This window comes from Cricetulus griseus, chromosome X (assembly GCF_003668045.3).
Source record: "Cricetulus griseus strain 17A/GY chromosome X, alternate assembly CriGri-PICRH-1.0, whole genome shotgun sequence".
Taxonomy (NCBI): Eukaryota; Metazoa; Chordata; class Mammalia; order Rodentia; family Cricetidae; genus Cricetulus; species Cricetulus griseus.
This window is the reverse complement of record NC_048604.1, coordinates 79,241,497-79,262,829: the sequence shown is the minus strand read 5'-3', so window position 1 is coordinate 79,262,829 and position 21,333 is coordinate 79,241,497. Positions and strand designations below refer to the sequence as shown.

Below are 21,333 nucleotides of genomic sequence, written 5' to 3'. Positions count from 1 at the left end.
CAGCTGTCCCGAAACCGAAAAAGAACCCAGTGGTCCGAACTGAAAAAAGCAAAAAAGCACTGCTCCTACATTGGGATCCCATGCTTGACCCTCAGGAAATGCACCCAACAAGTGAAAGAAGAAATAAAAAACAAAATGTCTGGTGGCCATGCTTACCTGTGCAAGTCACTGAACCTAGTGTGCAGGCCTAAGCTAGGTCACCTGGTTAGGATGGCACATGACGAAGATGGCGGCCCCCAGGTTAGCCCACGTGGCCGATGGCGGCAACCATAAGCACATTCTCAATTGCCAGAAAAGTTGCAAACCTCATTCATGTAAAAAAATGAAAACCAGAAAACAAACAAAAAACTCTCAGAGCGTCTCAAGCAGACTTTGCCAACCAAGAAGAAACACAGTCAGAGATAGAACAAACAGAACAATGAGGGACATTCCCAGGTGAAAGTAAGTTCCCACTGGGAGGCAGAACTCTGCTCATTTAACTACTCGCTGGCAGTAACCGAAAGATCCCGTAAAATGTATTTCCCGTGGGTGAGGCAAAAAATGGCACAGATTGCTCTGTCTGAGAGCACCCGGCAGAAAGCCTGAAAGACGCTCATCAATCTGAAACCTAAAAATGGATGCAGAGTGAACTCCAAAATGCAGTGCCGGGTCTGCCCCATGGGAAAAGTGAGGGAGTATCTTACCAGATTGCAGCGAATAAGCAGATCAGTGAGTTCCAGAGATCCTTAATTGGAAAAGCGGCGAGTTGAGTTCCTGCATCTCAGGCTGCTGCAGGCAGGAGGAAGTGCCAGGAAAAGGTGAGATGGAAGTGGGTTATGAGTTCAGATTTTAGGATCCCCGAGAGTTCCCGTGCTCCTGGCAGGAAAAGTTACAAAGAAAGTCTTGCAGCCAGCAAGCTGCAAGAGTTTAGGGGGAGAGCCTAAACCAAGTCAGGCGCCAAATGTTATTCTTTTGTTAAAAAAAAGAAAAGAGAAATGCTGAGACATGAGACATGTTGACCACAAGTTTATTATAAGGCCCAGCAGAGTAGGGAGACTAAGAAGGAAACGAACAGGGTAAATGGCTGCCCGCCATGGCCGGTCACTGCAGAGAGAGCGCATAGGTGAGAGAGAGAGTAGAGAGGAAACAGAGGAGAAGAGAGAGAGTAAATGGGCAGGGATCTGTCTTTTGAAGGGGGTCCTCTGCACCTGCGTGCAGACTTAGTTCCCATGGAACCTTGGGCTGGCCAGGGTACTGCCTGTTCCACCAGGTAACAGGGGCAGGCCAGCATAATGCCTGAACCTTTCAAAGGCAGCTTGTTCTACACAGTGAATTTCATGCCAAACACTGCAAGATAGTGAGACCTGTCTCAAAATCCATGTTCAAAGGACGAGGCAAGTTGGTTAAAGGTGTCTATGCGGGGGTGGGTTCGAGGTGCTTGGGAGGATGGTGAGGAGCTCAAGGAGGAACCGACCAGAGTAGGAAGAGCTGGTGATGTTTGGTGCCAACCATATGGAGTACGGCTATGGCAAGGCCATGCTGCTCATCTTTGTGCGTGGTGTACCTCACAGAGACACCACCCTTCTGCATGCTTCGCTGGGCATGCAGCAGGCCTGGTAAAAGTCTGGCTTGGAGAAGCTGCAGCTGGAAGAGGCAGGTTTGACAGATGAAGGCCTTCATCCTGCAGGTGATTGCCAAGCATGGGGAGCCAGCACACAAGCACCCCTTCACACTCAATTCTCAGTCTACCTGGAACGACTGTTGCACAACTCCAAATTTCTCCTAGTGGTGCACAGCCATCAGGACTCTGTGCATTCCCTGATTACTCGCAAATGTCACCATCATAGGCTTTGACCTCAGCAGCTACACAGACTGTCTTACAAAGTGGAAAAGGCCATTGAGGCAATGTAGGGACAGTGCATGGAGGTGGGCAGGGACAAATGCCTGCATTTTACTATTAGCAGTTGGTGCTGTACCCCGGTGCTCACTCAAATACATCCTGGACTTCCTGGCCATTGCCTGGAGTGACAGAGTCCTGCATCATGAGGACTTTATTGGCAAGCCTGGCAGTGTCACCTGGTCTAAGATTGAGTGTCCTTGGACCAGATCATCAAACCCATGAACTTGGAAATGCTCTCCACATGAACCAGCCATATGTGGTGGAGGAATATAGCCCAGATCGCCCCCTGCTTGCTTGGCTTGGCTATGTCCCCTATGTAAACTTAAGAATGAGAGCAAGAGAGAGAACTAGCAAGAGGGAGAGAGGGGGAGCAGGAGGGTAGGAGGGAGAGAGAGTGTGAAAGAAAGGGAGAGAGGGTGAGAAAGAGGGAGGGAGGGAAGGAAGGTGGGAGAGGAGAGAGGGAACGAGAGAGGGGGAGGGAGAGAGAGAGAGGGAGAGAGAGAGAGAGAGAGAGAGAGAGAGAGAGAGAGAGAGAGAGAGAGAGAGAGAGAATGAATTTAAATGTCTACTAGCCCAGTTTCTTCCTTAAATAGCGACCCCTTTCCCCAGGTTGGTATATAGGTTTTTCATTGAGATTTAAAGAGAGGGAGAGATCAAGACTGAAATGCAGTATAATCATCCTACTTGAGAGCTGAATGCACAAGAGCTTCATTTCACTTAGTATTTTTATTAGAATGATACCCTTTGGGTACTCTGAAAGGCTGCAACATTAGGGGAGAGACAGAGAAACAGCGTTCATTATCATAATTGCCTGTGACTAAATGTTACTCTCATTTGGCTCAGGCAGGCTTTGTCCTCTTACCATGACCATCAAGGTTGATAAATGAAAATGCGTGTTTCTCTCTCTCACTGAAGATATACAAAGACAAAAGAGATAAATCTCAGTGATATATAAGGGGGGCTGCAAGTTCTCCTTCAACAAGTGGGAGCCCAGCTGATTAAAATATGAAGAAATACTGCATATTAGTTTAGCTTATCAATTAAAGAAAGTTGAGGATACTTGTTTATAAATAAAGGTTTTCATTTCCTCCTTCACTAAGCCGGAGTGTGTAGTGTAAAACAATTTGAGTAGGGTCATGAAACTACTAGGAATCCAGTCTGTGATTATCTGATAGGATATATAGGATAAATATGACCTCGACAAGCAGATTGTTCTTCTGTGATATGCTCCTAATGGAGAAGACCAGGAGATGGGAAGACAAAGAAGAGAGATGGGCTCAGGTGGTCTTGTATAAGCTGAAGAGTTATGCCTAAAAAGTTTGTTAAGAAATTATTGCAGCCGGGCGTTGGTGGCGCATGCCTTTAATCCCAGCACTCGGGAGGCAGAGGCAGGAGGATCTCTGTGAGTTCGAGGCCAGCCTGGTCTCCAGAGCGAGTGCCAGGATAGGCTCCAAAGCTACACAGAGAAACCCTGTCTTGAAAAACCATTAAAAAAAAGAATTACTGCATCTTAGATACCATTATTCAGTAAGTGGGGTGGGACAAAGTCAGCAGAAAGCTCATCAAGCAGTGTTGCACAAAGGCAACACAGGATATCTCGAACACATCACAGACTAAGCACACAGTGGTTTTACGAATGATAACTACAGCCCCTTAGGGGATGAAGAATTGCTCTCTTAGGATAATGTCAAAGATTCCACAAGGTCCTGGCCCCAGGCCATTACTGGGTCTGACAAGCATGTTTCTAGTTTTACACAAGGAACAATGTTACTTTTCCATAAATCAGGACCTTTGGAAAAGCACTGAATTGTCCTGGCTCTCAACAGTAGTTAATGTTAGACACTTCATTCTTTAGAAGTAATTATTGAACACTCATTGCATACCACATTCCTGCCTGCACAAAACAAACACACTGAGGCATGTTCTTAGCTTTGTATCTTCTGTTTTCCATATTTAATGAAATTCAAGAATGCTGTAGTGATGGAAGTTAAGTGGACTAAATATAAATATCTAACTAGAAAAACATTATAGTACCTCAGTCAATTTTATGTATTATTTTACAAACCTATATTCAGAATCCATTTCAGTATCATAATATTTGAAGTTCTGTGAATATTTCTTTTACTCTAAATAAAAGTCAGTGTATGTTTAATATGTGTAATTTAATGCTAAGGATGAAGATTTATGACTTAATGATGTGATTTATGTTAATACCCATCATTGTTATTTTTAACCTACTGTTTTCATCTTGTGTCTTCTCAAATATTTGTTAAAAAATGTACCATTTACCAAATCACACTGTATGAAGTGAAATAGTGTAGAAATAAAATGGGTTTTTGCAGTACAAACATACTTGTTGCATTCATTCAAATTCTTCAGATTTAAAAAAAAATACTCACTGTCAGACAAAACATGACAATACAAAGTGTCCTGAAACCAAAGAGAATATAGAAACATTCTAGGAATGGAACTTAGTTGAATAGTGGTAACATACATTAATTAGGTATCTGTTTATATTTCTATTGCCACTGGAACAACTCAGATTGTTCACTGTTATTGTAGGTATCCTCTGTTATTGTAGCATTTGTGGCTATTGGTTAATCTGCACAACTACATCTCTGAGGCATGGATTTATAATAGACTCACTCATGGTTTTAAGTGGTATTTGTTGTCAAAGAAAAGGTTCCTTCCTATTATAAAATAATCATGATAAAAGACATATAAATAGAAATTTTATTCATTAATTGATCTGTGGTTATTTCCTGCTAAGGACAATATCCACATTCTGACTCATCTGTAAATGGATTTTAAGAATGAAATGACTTACAAAATAATAGTTTTATCACAGCTGATTGTTATATTTTATCATTATTATAATTATTACTGAATGTTACACTTTATGTTGTCTTAGTATCATCACTAACCAGACAGATATTCTTTGAAATCAGGTAGGCCAGTACATGGTCAATAAAGATTATAAATTGTTATTATTGAAATACAGGCCATATACATGAAATACAGGCCATATATATGCATATACATCTATCTTCCTCCTACATATTCTTACAAAAATAATTTTCTGTACCAGGTAGAAGAACCTGCAAGAATTCCGTGCTGAAGCTTTAGTTTTTAGTGCTGATCAATAGTTAAGCCAAAAATGCCTGTAAGAACTCTTAACACAGGGTGGGGTCAGAAGAATGCTTTTGTTTGTTTTGTTTTGTGTTGCTTTCTAAGAAATCAAAGGGCCAAGAAGAAACAGAAATTCAAGGCAGAAGTTTTTTTAAACTATCTGACCTTTTAATAGCTCACAAATTTGAAGTTTTTAAAGGCATATAAAAATAGATGCCTTTACACTTAATGCAGTGTACTGTTTGGGTTCCTCTTTCTAGTGTGAATATTGCATAGGTATTTAGCACCGAGGCTGAAGTGATTTGTACTGGAGTATAAAATATGTCTGGGTGATATTGTCCAGTTAAATTTAAGTAAAATTTATACTATAATCCTTCTTCAATCTGACTTGATTATCTTAAGCGGTGGGTGATAGTCTTGTCATTGGAAATGAAATAATAACGAAAATGGTTTAAAAATCTGCCTACCTTTAAGTTAAATTGAGATTTCTGCAGGAAAATTGTACTTTGTTGCTATATATTGCTTTGCCCTTCAGCTCAGCTGTTGGCCCTGCATTAATATTCAGGCAGCATCATTGCCAGTCCTGGTGATTCACTGAGGTATTATGAATATGCAAATGAGAAGGAGCTTTTTATGGCTATGGTTTGTCTTTCGTAGATGTTTGAAAGAATAATTGGAACCAATCAACTACTGATGACTTGCATATAGATGACTGTTGCTCTGGAAGTTAAAGCCTTTTAGTAATTTTTGTTATATTGTCCTCAAGATTTGATTTTAATCAATCTCTTGAAAAAAATGCTTTACAGTGTCTATTAAATTGGCTGAATTAGAAGATAGGCTATCATATAATTTTAACTTTCTGATCATACTGAGCATTTTCAAGTAAGCAGTATACAAATATTAGAATGTTTTAACAAATTATTTTGTATTTTGGGAGTTGATCCATTTTCCTTGGGAATTTGAAAATCATGAATTAGAACCATAGTATATAGTTCAGTGATACAGAGTATTCTTGATATGTATAAGGTCGTAGTCATTTATTCTTAGCATGCTTCCAAATCATAAATTTAGGAGAAAATGGAGTGATCGAGGTACACAAACTCTTGCTCTACTGGCAGATAGACATAATAAATAAAAAAGAATAGGAGAGAAAAAATTGTATAGTGTGTAGACTGGAAGCTCAGACACAATAACATTTTTTTAAAATTCACATTAATGTTAATATATGTATGTATGTATGTATGTATGTATGTATGTATGTATGTATGAGAGAGAGAGAGAGATTGAGATTAGGAGATTAGCCAGGAAACCAGAAACTTTGGATCCTCCTTCCTCTATCTCCAAAGAGCAGGAATTCAGGCATGTCCCACCATGTCTGCTTTATGTAGTGCAGAAAATACTGGGTTTCATGAATGCTAGGTCAGTACACCACAAACTGTGGTATATCTTCAGATCAAGATGAACATGTGTTAATGAGAAAAATAAACAATTCATTTTATTGTTTAAATACAGGATAAACATTTATTAAGAAAATGAAAACATAAATAACTCATAAGTAACTCCTAACTAACTCATATTATTCACTGATCAGTGATATTATTCACTGATCAGTGATTTCTTTCTGTAATAAAGTTTTAAAACTTTAGATGTGTCTCAATTTTTGTGACACAATGAAAAGATACCTAATATACCACAGAGTGTTTCTGTTATGCCCTACAGCTGACTAAACATTTATCATTCTTTTTTTTTATGTTCTAGTGTGGTCTGGTTTCTACAGAGATAACCTTCAAATTACTACAACTTAAATCCTGTGTAACTGTTTTATGACTATGTTAAAATAACATGTCTTTAATATTTAGACATTTAAATTTAATCAAGAAATATTTCAACTATAGTAAATAATTTTAAACAAAAAAATTATGTGCATTTTCAAAAATGAGTTACATTTTTTATGGTAATGGTAAATACCAGGTAGTTCATGTTAGTCTATGTTTTGATTTTACTGTTGCTGAAATTATATTAAAGTCTGCTATTTTACAACCTCAGATTGAAATAATAAAAAGATTTCAGGATGGTAAGTGGCCAGTTTAGGCTTTCACAAACCTTGGCTGATAGGGATTTCAGATTGACAAGTATTCCTTAACTTGTCATGTCAATGGACAAACAGTCCTGGGGGTTCATGTACTAGCAATTAAATGTCCATGCCCTACAGTGAAACATGTCACTTCAGCCAGCAACTCATTGTAGGGTGCACATGTCCACACCAAAATTCTAGGCCTGGAGAAAGAAACCAAAAATTCTGTTATGTGTATTGTGTACATTAATAATTTGAACCACATGCCATATTCCGTTATGTTCAATAAAAGCTATTATTATCTACAAACAATAAATTTCAAGTGATAGAACAGAAAACTGTAAACTCCCAGGAATAGTCACACATATTTAGGAATTGGTAAAAGCTGAGATATAGTAGAGCATTTCCTAGAAAAATCATTGTGTGCTTGTGGGTATATGTATACTTTTGTGTGTCCTCTGACTAAAATTTTATTCATGTCTACAAATACACATGCATGTAAATATTACAGCTGGACTCACTTGGGACTAGACATATAGTTGCCCAGTAAGACAACACATACACAACATTTCATTAAATAATGTTGTTTGTTAAATATAAACAAATTCTAATAGTTATGCATGTTCAAATTCACTTCAGTTCATCCCTAGAATAAATATTAACTAATATGAACATAAAAATGAATTGATACTATGTTTATTTTTACTACACACAGAATTTGTAAGATTATTTCCTATGGTGATTTTTTTTAAAATCTGTGGTATTTTAGTACAGTTTACACTGACTAAATACCTCTGACTGCTAGCCACTGTTCATCTTAGAACTTGAGCTTTCATGGATTAAAAAAAAGAAAAAATCCAGAAAGCTATAATAGATGTTTAGGATTTTAATTAAGTGATACACAAATACTAACAAAAAAAACAAAAAACCTTATAAATTATAGTGAAATTGACAACACCAACCTCCAGAAAACTTTAAGGAATGATATTTACCAGGGTACCAAATTTGAAAAGCATGAGAGAGAAATAACTTTCCCTATATTAAATTATGTACAACTCAGTAAGTTACTATTTGAATAAGTTAGAGTTTCTTCAAGAAATTGATGCATCTATTGTATGTCAGGCATAATGTTTTACACAGTGTGATTTAAAGAAAAGGAAGACTAGGTCCAGCTCTCAATAGAAATTCAAAACAATTCAATCACATATACATTACTCCTATTACACAATATGATTAGATCTGTGTAGGAGACAGTGCTGTATCTAGCATATTTCCAGTTTCAGTTTTGAAATTACTTAGGGATCACTGCATATAGTTTTATGTGTATAGTTAAGTGATTTCACATATATGTATGTACCAGTTGCATTTCTGGTGTCCAGAAAGACTAGAAGAGGGCATACAATACCCTGTAACTGGAGTTGTAAATGGTTGTGAATCATCATGTAGGTATTGGCCCACACACACAGGTCCTCTGCAAGAGCAGCAGATTATTTTAACTGATAAGCCATCTCTCCATATCTCCAGCCTCCTAAACCCTTAAAATAGTGTGTCGGGGACATGTGCATGCATGTATATGATTGTGTGAGTAATGGTGGGGTGAGGATTGAAGCCATGACCTTATATAACTTGTCTAGGGGTCTATCACTGATCTACCACCTCAGTCCTTCCTTTCTGAGACTTACCATAGAACACTATCCTCTAAGCATAACAGCCATCATCATCTTCAGCAGATCACTCTATTTACTGCTACGCATCCCTCATAGGAGGAAGGGGTTAGGGTCATTTGACCCTTACCTAAGATTTTAACCTCTTCATTCTGTATTATTATATCAGCTGTATGGAATCATGCTGGAAACGCATGTGGCCAGATAATTTCCTGAGATACTAGAGTATTCAGTAAATGCAAGGTTTACTTAATAGAGACACCATCTATGCTGGGTAGGAGTTTTTAGTGGTATGACTTTTGAGGGATGACCCATGCTTCTGTATGTAAGGAAACACGAAACACACTCAGTAAATAAGTCCAATGAACTCATTGACCGAATAGTACTTTGATATGAGTAGATGTCTTGTCTGGGGAATAATAGACTCTTGTACTTGTCTACCCAGTACAATTTCAAGTAGAACTTAGATTCTTAAGTCAGTTATAAAAATGGAGGGAGTAAAAATACAGAGACAACACTATCTCCCAAAGCTAACATTGTTATCATTAAATAATATATTTTTAAATGCTTCCATAAATGCCTGGTATATTTTTCTTCAGAGAATTTCTTAACCAATTTTTATTAATTCACTATGTTAAGAGTTGTCTAAGAACCAGGAAATATATTAAGTCCTGAAAGTACATGGTTATGGAATTATACTCTACTGCACATGAAAACATCTATCACTGTCAGCTGAATTGATTTCTTATCTATGATGCCCAAGTTAAATTTCTCTTCTGACATTTGATAAGTGTAAGTTGCTATGCTAAAATACAGTGATGACTTACACTTGTTACAAACAGAAAGAATATAATGTCATAGAAGTCTTTTAGACAAGATTTTGCCTGCTTGTGTTTTAATTTGCTTCAGAAAACTAAAACTGGATTGTGTAGATGGTCATACTACTATGGAACTTGAGCAATTCAAAGTCAAGGAAGAATCTTGGAGTCAACCTTTAGTACATTAAAAGAAGTATTTGCTTTTAGGGGTTTTATTGAGAATTTCATATATGAGCACTGCACCTATATCACCCTTGCCCTTCCATCCATCCTCCAACTCCTCCCATATCCTCCTACTTCATCCCAAATTTATGACATATTATTTATCATTCATATATATATGAAATGGGAGGGGCTTGGTCCTGCCTCAACTTGGCAAGGCAGATGGCTGACTCCCCAAGGAAGGCCTTACCCCATCTGAGGAGTGGGGTCTGGGAAGGAGGAAAGCCTGGGAAAGGAGAAGGGAAGGGAGGGGGAGCTGGGGTTGGTATGTAAAATTAAAAATAAATTTTTAAAATAAAATAGAAATAGAAATCTCGCTGTGATGGCATGCACTTTTAATCAGTACTGGGGAGACAGAAACTGGAAGATGTCAAAGGCTCCCTGGAGAGCCATCCTAGTCAAGTCATAGGAGGGACTCTGCCTAAAAACAAACAAGAGCAAAAATTAAGTTTGTCTCGTCTTCCACATTTAGCTTCACTCAGGTGCACCCAAAACTCCCTGAATATTTGAAACACTCCATACTATCTACAACAATAGTTCTTTTATGAGAAAAGATATGTAAACATGAAAATAAAAATGTAACAAATAATTGTCATGATTGTGTTGTAATATACTAGTAATATCAATGTCTGAAACTTCTAGAGTTCCTTTGAAATAAATATGCTAAATAGTTACATAAAATTTTGTTGGAATAGATTTCTGTGCTATTTGATATACTTTGATTTGCATAAATGTTTTGGATGTATACTCACTGCCTTGGCATTGTAGTACTCACTAGACATTTGACAGCTCTATCTTACATGATCTATACATTTACTAGTAACAATGGTTATCTGAAAAGGAATGCATCTCAGCTACTGGAAGAAAAAGTGAGCCTTTTACATTTAAATTCCACACTACTTAAAAGTTAAATTATGTTACACATATATGTAACATATCTTGAGCATAAAGAAAATTTTGGAAATATGTCTTTTGGAATGTATTTAAATTATTTGAATATTACATAATTACAAAATAAATAGATCAACAGATTTTTCTTATTTTCTCCAAATGTTGAGGAACAAAAATATACTATACTGTACATTTACTAGAAGATGATGCATAAATCCCTATTTATAAATATTTAGAACTTAATTTGATGAAAAAATGTAAGATTACAGTAAATGTCATTGTGTTTCCACCTAAGCATATAACTGTATCCTTGAATTACTGCTGTTACAGATGTAATGTCTTAAAATATTTTTATCATAGCAATATATTCTCCCAAGGAGGAATGTTTATAAGTATATAAATCAAGATGATGCATTTTTCTGGTTTTATTTTTTCATTTTCTTCCTGGATTTTCTTTCATGACTTGTCAAACATTTTATAGAGAATGAACCAACAGTGAAGCAAAGAATTCAGTCATTCTGGCAACTATTTTCTAAATGTATTTTTATTATTACTGTCTTTAAAGTCACAGAAATAACTGCTTGCAACAAAATTATTACCCTCAATGATCAGATTCTCGTAAATATTCTTTTAAAAAGTATTTCCTGTTCGGAGTTTTTTTTAAGTATTACATTTATTTTACCCTGTGTATGGGTTTGGAAATAAGAATATGCTACAACATGCCTACAGAGATCAGAGGATAACATGCATGGCAATTCTCACCTTCCACATGATTAGCCTTTGAGATCAAACACAGGCTGTCAGTTTTGATGCCAAGTACCAAAGACCCCTCTCCTTGACCCTAATATGTTTATTATTATGGTCATGGAAAAAAATTGCAACCAAACATATAACTTGATTTATATCAGTTAAATTTCCAATTTGTGTTTCTGACATTGGGAATATGTATACACTATTATTTGCCAATTCAGAGTAATTTTGATCAATGTAGATAAACAAAATTATCATAAGCTCTATAAAATGTTAAGCAATTTAACTTTTTTATGTAAACACCAGGAGGCTTTATTGTAGTTGTTTAACGAGCTAACCCCATGTTAGCTCGGGCCGTTCATCCACCCACCATGGCAGATGGCTGGGGAAAGAGCAATTTAACTTTTAATATGTTAACTTATAACCATCTGTAACTCCATTTCTGGAGGATCCCATAAACTCCTCTGATCTCTTTATGGTACACAGACATGCATGCAGGTAAACCCTTATACACACAAAATAAAAACCAAATAAGTCTTTAAAAATGGGATCTCTATCAATGAGGGAAGAGATGAAATATTTACTCAACATATCTTGTTGATTTGTTATAGGAAGTTTTCCCCAGTAGTTACTTTGCCTTATCACTGAAAACAGACAAATCATATATTACTGAGAGTTTTGATGATGAAGCATCTAGTAAAGAAATGTGTTATCTACCTCTACCACCATCTTTTCATTCATGAAAAATAGTAATTAAATACTTCCTCTGTTGCTATTTATTTCCATTTTTTAATTTTTGATTACCCATACCCCCTCGTCTCCTCCCTCTCCCCCACCTCCTCCCCCCAGGCCACTCCCAGTGTACTCCTCCTTGTGGGAAAGGGCTCCCATGAGGAGTCAATATAGTCTGGCATAATAGGTTGTGTTACTCTTTTGTATTCTTTGGGATAAAGTGCTTATCACAAAGTTCTTGCTATAATCAAGAGTCATCCAAGTGGAAGCTATCATTGTAGTGGTAATGGTGAACAACTTATTAAAAATGTAATACACAAAATTTACTATGCACTGTGTATTCACAGGAATACAACTTGCTTTTCAGTGGCTGTCAGTGGGAGAATAAGACAGCTATAATAGACACGTTGGTCAGTGACTATTTTACAGAGGAGGAGACATTGATCAATGAAGAAGATAATGGTGGGATGGGTGAATGCTCCTGAGTGAGGCCATATTAAGTGAAAGGTCTTTTATTAAGGGTGGTTATATTTCAGGGACTTAAAGAAGAATACAGTGAAATGTAAATCTTTTATTAAACATGAAACATTTTAGAACATTAAATCAGATGGTTTGTTTCTGAGGTACAACAGATGTGTTGAGTAGTTAATTTGTACTCTAATAATTACTTCGTCAAAATTAAGGTATATTGGAGAAATCATAGGAAACAAAAGCTAAACACCAAAATGCAGTGCATTCCATGGATTCACAATTTAATTAGAAGGCAAACATTTAACATGAAGAAATGCTACAAACTTGTCCTAAGAGATATTTTCATTCTTGTTTTTCTGGTACTTTCAGATAATATGTTTGTTTATTGCAAATTTTAATAAATATAGTTTTAACAATGCATTTAAAAGATTATGTGTCTTTTAAAAGCAAGCTGCTGAAATTTAGTAAAATTCACTGAAATTATTTTATCTTTCTCATTTTCTGGCCTCTACTTCAGAAATAATGTTGTTTTTAACCATTTTTATCTGAAATAAAGTGTAAAAATAATGGCACTGTTGAAAAAAATTATTTATTTTTCTTTTATGTACATGGGTGGATTTTTTTGCCTGCTTGTCTACAACATGCATGTAGTGCCTTCAAAAGGTAGAAGAGGATGATAGAGCCCTTGGAACTGCAATTTCAAATGGAGGTTATCCAATATTTTGGTGCTGGTAGCCAAACCTGGGCCCTCTGCAAGAGCTCATAACATCTGAACCATCTCTCTATCCCCAAGAACAGTTGTTTAAACCCAAAACATCTGGAAGTTTCCACAGGAAGGCATACAAATGTCTGACAAGCTGTAAAAAGATGTTCAACTTCACTATTTATTAATGAAATACAAATCAAATCAAAATCACATTGGTATATCACCTCCCTCTCGCTAACAGTACTAATTGTCAAGTCAAGAGGTAACATATGTCAAAAATGTGAAGAAAAGGGCATCCATACTCATTGTTGATGGGAAGGTCAACTTGTAAAAACCATTTTGAAAAACAGTGTGGAAGTTCTTCAAAACTCACAAAATACAACTTTATATGATAGGGCTATCCCATTTCTAGAAGGATATTATATCTGTATGAAAGAGATTTCTACATTGCCGTATTTCCTGTACTACTGTTCACAGTATTTCAGTTACAGAATCATCATAAGTATCTGTCCACAAACAAATATATGGAGATATGTGATGAGATATTGTTCAGTCGAACTGAAAGTATCCTTTTAATTCTCAGAAATGTAGATAAACCTGGATGATATTATGATAATTAAAATAACCATATGGAGAAAGAGAAATACTTCACACACACATTAATAAATAGGAGTTACAGAAGTCAAGCTTAGAAGCAGGGACACATGTGAAATATTGAGTAATATGTATAAAGATTTACACAAGATAAATATGCTGAAGTTCTGATGTTTAGGATGGTGACTATAGGTAATAATAATGTATGGTAAACATGGTATTTGCTGAGACTATATCTTAAATTTTAGTTTTTCTCCTTTTCTCTTTGTTGTTTTCTTGTTTTTTTTTACACTCTTAAAAAGTGGGGCCTAGTGCCAGTGAGATGGCTATGCAGTTGGAAATGCACTCACAGTGCATGCTCAATGAAGAGTTTAACTCTCAAATTCTCTTTAATGATGGGATGAAAGCAAGAACTGAATGTTGTCTCTGACATTTGTATAAGTGCTGTGGCATGTATGCATGAGTACACAAACAATAAGAATAAAAATAATTTAGTGCAATATTTAAGTGAGGGATTTGTTAATTAGCTTGGTTATGGTAGTCAGTATATAAGTACATCAAATTATTGTGTTCTGCAACATACACATAATTAACTATGTGTCCTTCATATTTTAGTAAACCTGGAAGAATAGATATTAGTGTTTTTGATAACAAATTTTCAACATCTTCAAAATAATTATACATTGCTTGACAAGATAGCGCAATTACTAAATGTGCTTGCTATATAGGCCTTATAAGCTGAGTTCAATTCCAGACACATGAAGGAGGAAGGAGCAAACTGATTCCTAGAAGTAATCTAAACTTCACATTCCCAGGAGGGTCCAGTGACATGTACACATCTACATTCATATTGCAAACACATACCCATTTACAATACTTTCACTAAAAATAGTGGTTTATATAAAATACATAAAGAAAGAAACAGTTGCTAATATTGGAGTAACAAGGTTTTGGATCCTTATGGTCATTTATTCTAGGAACTAATAGCAATATATTCCACTTAATATCAGCAATGCTTCTATGAAACAAGGGAATGAAAGAATCCAAATGGAGATGCTAAACAAGAGTTTATGTTCTATGATTTCAAAGGGGGGGAAATACAATGAATTTCCTATTATTACAAACTTAAACCAATTTAAGTGTAGTGGAAGCACAACACAAGTATTTATAGAACAAACTGACATGTAAGATGGCAAAATGAATTACTAAAACAGACTTTTCAGAGCTTGAGAGATGGCCAAGCTGGAAAGAGTATTATATGAACTTCTGCAGATGACCTAAGATTCATTACTAGGGTCTATGTCTCGTGGCTCACAACCACTTGTAATTCCAGTTCAAGGGATCTTCCTTGCTTTTGTGGCATTTTTGAGCAACTGGATTCACATGCATAACCCTACCACACACAGACACTCAAGCATATGCATGATTAAAAAAAATTAAATCCTTATTCTTCTCTGACCGAACTTGTAACATTTTTATCCACATTTTTGTTTTTTGAGACAATGTCTCATATAACTTGCACTGGCACTGAACTCAGTATGTACCTGAGGTTGACCTTCAACTCCTTGTCCTCTTGCCTCACTCTCTCAATGGCTACAATTTAAGCATGTGCCACTCTATCCAATTCTCATTGAAACATTTTACCCTTGATGAATCATTCTATGTGGGTGTACACACAATAATCATATTATAATGCATAGATACATAAAATTATGAAGTAAAGTAGTTAATGCATGGGTTGTTCATATTTTATAATATATATTATATATTATACTTTCACTAAAACAACATATAGACAATGACATGACTATAGCAATTAACACTGACAACATCCAATTGTACATAAGCATTATTGAAATGGTATGTTCTTTGCAAAAGTATTACATGATTTCATGGTGTTGTAATTATATGAAAAATAACTAGAACTTTTTAGATTGAAAACATACTCAGTTTAGGTAAAATACAAATTTTTACATATGAATATTGATAAAAATATGTTGTAAAGATATCCACTGAATGATGTTTAGCATCAAGAGGCATTTCATGAAAAATCATTTAGAGTGTGTCTATCCTGTCTTTATATGTATTCCAAAACTGTCAAGAAGTATTTCCTCTTTTATGCAATGCTGATAAATCTAATGGACAGATAAAATATTACTAATGATTTCAAAAGCTTGTATGCATAAAAATACATGTGTGTTACACTTGTTTTTTTTTTGGAGGAGAAAAGGTTTACTTTAATTCACAAGTCCATGTTACAGTCCTTCAAAGAGAACTAGGCAACCAAAACTTAACACAGCAAGGCATATCACATTCATGTATCATACTTCGAATGCCATAAATTAGTGTAGCACGCATAATTGAATAAATGGGAATGATTTTTCTTATTTTTTTAAATCAGGTTCAATGATTAGATAATGCATTCAATGTAACAATAATGGCTTATTTTATAATCTATGTTGACTTATAAAATTTTCAATTCAATTTTTTTTTAGTTTTTTCAAGACAGGGTTTCTCTGTGTAGCTTTGGAACCTATCCTGGCACACTCTATGGAGACCAGGCTGGCCTCGAATTCACAGAGATCCGCCTGCCTCTGCCTCCCGAGTGCTGGGATTAAAGGTGTGTGCCACCAATGCCTGGCCAATTCAATTTATTTAAAAATAATTCATTTCCTAGGATTTTATATATGTTACTGTAATATTAGATACTGTAATATTAGATGCTGTAATATTAGTTATAATATAGAAGTAGTATATTTTAATTAAATATATAGAACCATATTTAAATAATTAAGATAAAAACATCAAGGTGCACAGATTATTTTAGAGGTAGTGTATAAAGTTGATGATTCACATTAAGTAATCTTAATTCCAATCTAACAATATATTTTATTTCTGTGTTATAATTAATCATATGATATAAAATGTAAGCAAATACTAACTTCTAGTAATTGATGTCTGGATTAACTTTTATGTCTTAAACAACTATAATTGAAAAATACATGAAACAAAGTTTTTCAGGTATTGCATAGCAGCCAGTGCAGAGCAATTGTCTCAGAATGGTGATGACAATGCCTAGCATAATAGCAGGAGAGTTTTCAGACCAAAAACAGGATAGGAAAACTCGCAGCCATCTCAGCAGTATTCTGGAGTAGAAACCATTACAAAAAGCAACAACTGGTCAAAATGTTGAGAACTGCTGACTGATGAGTGCTTAGCCCCAGCTGATAAATCTACAACATAATACTATACCTAAGGCTTAGTGAATGTTGTAGAAGAAGGGATGGAAAGATTATAAGAAACAGAGGTGCAGGATGCCGGTTGAGATATCTCTGTCTCTGTCTCTCTGTCTCTATATATATGATCTATCTATCTATCTATCTATCTATATATTTATATATATGTATATATATTATATACTATGTATCATATGTTACATAACTATAATAATTAATAACTTAAGGAGTAGAGGACCACAGGAGGAGTTTAAAGGAAGAAAGGTATAGGGGAAATATTTTTCAATATTTTTAACTGAACTAGAGTTACATCACTTCACCCTTACATTCTTCCCTCTAGCTCCTCTCTTGTACCCTCCCTTGAACCCCTGCCATATCCCCCTCAAGTTGATATAACATTTTATTATATTTGTTACACATACTCTGTGTGTGTGTGTGTGTGTGTGTGTGTGTGTGTACAAATTTATGAGTAGAGCCTGATGAGTCCAATTTTGTCCATGTTTTGTCTTTCATTTGATAATTAATAAGGGGATTCATCTTTGGGAAAAGCTAACTATTATTGCAGCAGTCAATAGTTGACTGTACTTCATTGTCTAGGAGTGAGACCCTGGAAAATTTTCACCTTCTATGTTTATGTGTCCATTGACATTACTGATATTCCAGTCTTGCTTGTACAGCCATTTCTAGGATAGACTGTTTCACAACAGACTTCCTGGGATCCTGTCTCTTAATGGTTTTGTCCTCTCTCACACAATGTTCCCTGAGTCATAGGAAATTTTAAATAGTAAAAAATATAGTAAAGTGCCTGTAGTTCATAGGGATGTTTGAAGAGGAGAAAAATGACTGAAAATTGTGAGAATTTTTAAAAGCTTGTCAAGTAGAAAAAAGACATAGCAGACAGAAATCTGAATCTATGCAAAAGAATTCCAAATACCAAAGTGCTAACTATGTGAGGAAATGTAAAACAATGTTTACTGTACTTCATATGTTTCTGTATGCAACTGAATGTTTAAATAAATATATCATGCTGACTTATTATTTTTGAGTTCCTTCCAATATACTTTTAAGTGACAATATTAAGTGGAGAAAATATGTGAAGCAATTAGAAGACTTTTTCTCTCTGTTTTGTGTTATTTGAGATAGTTTCCACTAGCTAGGGCTGGTCTGGAACTTGTAGCAGAATATGGCAACTTTATGGAATCATGCGATCTCATCTTCCTAAGTGCTGAAACTACAGTGCCTGTCACCATATGTGGAGACATTAGTATTATTCAACACTAAGGAAATGAAAAATATTACATTTTACTTTGGAAAATAGCTTAGAAGCTTCCAGTGAAGTTAAACATACACTTGCTACATGACTCCAAATTTAAAAGTTCAGTTATTTACAGATTATGATGATACTAATAGTAATAGTAATAATAATAATAGTAATAATAATAATAATAATATGACAACTATATTCTGACTTGTCAAAACTTGAAAGTAATGAAAATGGCTTTTACCTATGAGTACATAATGCAGATGAATGCATTTTAACAACATAAATGTGTGGAACACTGATAAACAAGGATGTGGATATGTGTTAAATGCATGTTAGTAAGTCCAAGAAACCAGATCACCAAAACTATATACTGAATGAATGTATTTACTTAACCTGCTGGGACAGATAAACAAAAAAGCACACAGTGGGAGATTGATGAATGTCAGTGGCTGTGATAAGTGGACGTGAGAAATCCAGAAATCCAGTAACAGTTACCACCACAACAAAATGAGACCAAGAGTCTCAGATTGTATCCAGAACTCCCTGATGCCAAAGTCCCTCTTCTCTCAACATCCTTTGTTAATATTTTTAAAGTTAATTAAGGAGAGGTTTGGGGGGAATGACTTCATCAATTCATATTCTTAACAAAAACTCCTCTTGTTTTACTTGCTTGTTTCTTCAGTACTGCTACTCAGAACAGGAACTCCCACAGAATCTCAAAACTTGATAAAAGGGAAAGTAGCGGGCTCCATCCCAAACTTCTGCTTGTTCAGAAATTCTTTAGTTGCTTATGAACTCAGTAATAATATTTTAACAAACCCTGGTGCTGATTCTAGTAGCATAGACTTTGAAAGCTATAATTTGTATATATTTTCAAACAATAAATGCAAATGAATTGGCTATTATCAACTAGGTGTTCATATGTAGAGCCCCTTGTGAAATGCCAACACTGAAATCTTGCAGTCTCCCTTGCTCCTCCACAACATGTTGCTTATATTCTTATTAAACACACATCTCCTTTCACCTTCCATTATATTTCATTGCTGACATGTCTATAACCTTCACTAGAATGCTAGTTCCATGGGGCATAGATTCTCATATTTCAAGATTTATAAAGCTCATTGCCAGCATAATCAGATAAAGGGCAAATCCACCTGGCCATGAAGGTTAAAATAATTGGGAATTATCTGTCTCCAAGATACATAAAGTTCTGGGCTTGATTCATGTAAATCATTTACATTTAGTAGTCATCATCTCCTCAAAAATCATCAAAATGAAGGTGGAGCGTAGCAGCTATGAAAATGTTGTTCTTGGATCTTCTCCTGTGCAAAGCATAATTGAGAAAGGAGCCTGGCTGCTGACTTCTGCATTTATCAAGTGCAATTTCTTCAGGATCCTTCTAGCCAATGACAGTGAGCAGTGGGGTATGAAAGCTCAGGCATTTGTGCAAAGACAGGAGTTAGCTAAAGAACAACTTTGACTCAAAGGTTGTTCATCAGCCTTGCTGAAACTTTCTTTAAATTATATTGTACTTAAAGATATCAACCTTCCTGCCTTCAGTCCTTCTTTCCTGCCTTATCAGTGTTGAAACTAAATAGAGCTGGCCCTATCCCACATCCAGTGATAACTCTGTTCCCCCGAATAAATCTCTGTTTTCTTTAATCCTTTCTTGGTATCTGCTGCTAGGATCTGAATGCAGGACTGCATTTAGTTTTAGTCTTTGAATGTTGTGCTTTTCTAAGCAATCTTTTTAATGAAGGGAGAATGATGGGGGAAGTACTTCTGTGTATGTTTATCTTATTGATTTTTAAATAAAATACTGTTTGGCCAATGAGACAACAAGTAGACGGGACTAGGAGTCAAAGAGGATTTTGGGAAATGTAGTAGAGAAGTACTGATCCAGGCAGGATGTTACACAGCAAGGAGACTCACATTTAAGCGAAGGAGAAACAGGAAGGGCCCCTTTTTCCCATTCGCCTCCTCCAGCGGCATGATGTGATCCACCAGCAAGGATGGACACCATAAGGCGTCTGATAAGATAAGTCTTATAACATATATAGATTTATGATAGTTAAGACTGAGCTAACAGATGAGAATCCTAGTCATTGGCCAGCAGCTTTGAACCTAATACAAGTTTCTATGTATTCATTTGGGCCCAACTAGGGCGGGCGGCTGGCATACTTGGTGGAGCCCCGGTTGGGGGCCCTACCCTGCCTGGGGAGTGGTGGGTGGATGGGGTGGGGGGTAGGTTGGAGGTGGGGGAGAAGGAATGGGGGTAAGGGGAGGGAGAGGGAGAGGGGAATTACATGTGAAACAAGCCTGTTCCCTAACTTGAATTAATAATAATAAAAAGAGAGAAAAAAAAAGTGCACACGTGGCAGTGGGACTCAGGCGGCTTTTGGCGGAAAGATTTATCATAATAGGAGAACATTCCCTAGATGAAAGACTATTTTCTCTAAAAACTTTGGCTGTTAAATATTTGAAGATAAAAGTATGAATCTAGTGTATGGTCCAATTGTGGTTATTCAGTCAAATATATACTCAGCTACAGTAAAAAACATTTTAATTAGATAGACTGTTGTATTACAAAATACATGATATTATTCCTGAGAACAAAATACAGTAAAATAATTCAAATAAAGGTCAGATGTGTAAAGACTGAATTTGCCATGTTCATCCTGTATTACATTTTGTTTACTCTGTGGCATGAGCTGTATATACATTGTGAATGTGTCCTCTAAATTTGTATGTGTTGCTTATAGTTGGCATGTACTCGAGTATAAGAATATAATTCTGATAAAAAAATCTAGATAATGCTGTTCAGTACTTCAGTAAAGAAGACAATATAATTGGGTAGCCATATATTGTAAGACAGAAGTGACCTTATTACAAAATGAGAAATA

General features: G+C 35.7%; 1 pseudogene; it reads left to right on the top strand.

The window, feature by feature from the left end:
- Window positions 1–1,425: 1,425 nt before the first annotated feature.
- Window positions 1,426–19,910, top strand: LOC113837650 (annotated as a pseudogene).
- The last annotated feature ends 1,423 nt before the right edge of the window (window positions 19,911–21,333 follow it).